The sequence below is a fragment of the Melanerpes formicivorus genome, unplaced genomic scaffold, assembly GCF_026170545.1.
Source record: "Melanerpes formicivorus ecotype bairdi unplaced genomic scaffold, bMelFor1.0.p_v2 SCAF_201, whole genome shotgun sequence".
Classification (NCBI taxonomy): Eukaryota; Metazoa; Chordata; class Aves; order Piciformes; family Picidae; genus Melanerpes; species Melanerpes formicivorus.
Window position 1 is genome coordinate 410,001 of NW_027142553.1, and position 2,500 is coordinate 412,500.

Consider the following 2,500-nt stretch of genomic DNA (forward strand, 5'->3'; position numbering starts at 1 on the left):
GGGCTCTCGCGGGCCCTCGGCCCGCCCAGCCGCGTCGCCGTCGTCGCCGGTCCGCCGCCGGGGCCGCCGTAGCCGGGCGCTCGCCGCGCGGCGAGCGCGCGGCATGGGCGTCCCCAGCCGCGTCCCTCCTCCCCGAGCGCAGCGCCGGCTGACTGAGGGAAACCCCGGGCCTCGGGCCAGGCCAAGGGGCGCGGTGGTGGCGGCGGACGTCGGGCGCGGCCCCCGCGGGCGGACGCTCCCCCCCGACGGCGGCAGTGGGGGGAGGCACCCCCGCGGGGCCTTAAGTCTGGTTTCCCTCACCCCAGGGTCAGGTACCTAGCGTTCCGCGCCTTCGTCCGCGGCCTTGCCCTACCGCGGAGGAAGCCGGGCGGCGGTTTAAAGACCCGGGCGGCTCGGCGCGCCACCCCCGGATGCGGGGGCGAGCGCGGGGGCGGGCGGGTGCCTTCAGAGGGGCGGGGGTTGCCCCCGCAATGCCTCTGGCTAGGTCCGCCGTCGTCGCGCTCGTCGTCCTCCGGGGGCCCGCCGGGCCGGGGAGGGGACTCTGCTGCCCCCCCCTCTCTGCGGTCCGAGCGCTCGGCCGGAGAGAGCCCACCGCGCGAGGTCGGCCGTGGTCCGGCCCGCGCCTCGCCTCGCCACGGGCGTCCCCGGCGGCGTGTTGAAGCGCGGGCTTCTCGCGGGCCGGGGCGGCGAGCCCCCGCGGTGGGGGCTGGCCCAGGGCGCTTCGCCCCCGCCGGGGGTTTTGTGCGGGCGCGTTGCCGCGGCTCGGCGGCGGCGCCTCTTGCGGCGCGGGGCCGCTGCGGACCTCCCGGTCCCTTTTCCCCTTTGCCCAGGCCCCAGAGCGGGGCCCCCGGCGAGCTGGCGCCCTCGGCGGTCTCGCGCTGCCGGTTCCCCCCCGTCCGGGGCCGGGTTTCGGGTGGCGTGACCGCGTCCCGAGCGGCGGCGGGCGTCGCTCGGCGTCTCCGGCTCCGGTCCCTCGCCGGAGGGCACCCTGCCACCGGCTGCGGCTGTCCCGGTCCCGGGCCCTGCCCGCGGGCTTCCCCGTTCGCCTTCCCGGCGCGTGCCGGGTGGGGGGACGGGCGGGCAGCCGGGGGCGTCCCACCCCCGGTCTCCGCGTGGAAACGGGGAGAGCGGGGGGCCCGCCCCCCGGCTCAGCGCCGTCCGCTGTCCGCCTGGCCGCGGGGCCACGGAAGGGGTCGAGCGAGCGAAGCCGGCGGCGCGGTGGCGCCGGGGGAGGATGGAAGGGGCTCGTGCCGCTGGGGTTTGTCGGTCGGCGGGTGCGCCGCCCCGGCGAGGGCCGGCGGGTCGCCGCGGGCGGCGTCCCCACGTGGGCTCGGGCTTTCCGTCTCGCAAGCCGTTTTCCGTCCCCCGCGGCGGGGGGGGGGTTCGGTGGCGAGAGGAAGCCGCCCGAGGGCGCGAGCCGGCCGGGGCTCGGCCCCGGGGCCAAAGCGGGGGAAAAGAAAGTCCGGGATGGGCCGCAGCCGGTGGCGGCGTTGGAGGGGCCGGTGCGGAGGCGCCGCGCGCGCTCTCCTCCGGCGGGGTTGTGCGCCCGGCCCCCCTCGCTCCCCGGGGCGGGGGGGGGGGGTCTCTGCTGCCTCGCTTCGTGGCGTCTCCGCGACGGCACGGGGCGGCCAGCGAGAGACACCCCCCCTCCCGCCGTTGGGTGGGGAAGCGAAGGGGGTTTTATGTCCCCGTGCACGCGAGGCGAGGCCGGGTTCGGGGCACGTTCCCGGCGGCGCGCGGCGGGCCTCCTCCGCGCCGAGGTCGGAGCGAGCCCGGGCGCCTGGTCCGGCCCCGAAGCGCAACAAGGTGCGTTTTTCCCTCCTCGGGGGAGGGAAAAAAGCCGGGAGCGCGGGCTCCCCGCCCCTTGCTTTTGCCGCTTCGGGGTTTCGTTTTTTTTTCCCCCCCTTTCTCCTGTGCTTGTACGGTCAGTGTGAGGCGAGCGGCCGCCGTGCCGCGCTCTCCGAGGGGCCGCTCCTTTGCGAGCGGTCCCGGCCCCTCCGCGCTGGCGGGGCGGTGCCGAAAAGCCAGACAACTCTTAGCGGTGGATCACTCGGCTCGTGCGTCGATGAAGAACGCAGCTAGCTGCGAGAATTAATGTGAATTGCAGGACACATTGATCATCGACACTTCGAACGCACTTGCGGCCCCGGGTTCCTCCCGGGGCTACGCCTGTCTGAGCGTCCGCTTGACGATCAATCGCCGCCTCGGTGCCCGCCGAGCGGCGCGGCTGGGGTCGCCTCGCAGGCTCTCCCCCGGGCGGGGAGGGGCCTTCGTCCCCCTAAGTGCAGACTCGGGGAGCGCTCCGTAGCTCCCCGCTCCCGGAGCGCCCGCTCTCGCGGAGTTCGTCCCGCCGGGGCTTCGCCGGCAGGGGTTCCCCGTTGGTCCAGCGACGCCCGGTGGGGCGTTGGGGGAGACGAGAGCCCGGTTGGGGGAGGAGGCGCGGGCCTCGCCCCCCCCGGCACTCCCGCGCGGGCGCGGCTGTCTGCGGGTGGGTACCGCG

General features: G+C 77.2%; 1 non-coding gene across 1 annotated transcript; it reads left to right on the top strand.

The window, feature by feature from the left end:
- Positions 1-2,030: 2,030 nt before the first annotated feature.
- Positions 2,031-2,183, top strand: LOC137457819 (5.8S ribosomal RNA). The gene has a single exon (XR_010991449.1). It is a non-coding gene; the product is annotated as a 5.8S ribosomal RNA (ribosomal RNA).
- The last annotated feature ends 317 nt before the right edge of the window (positions 2,184-2,500 follow it).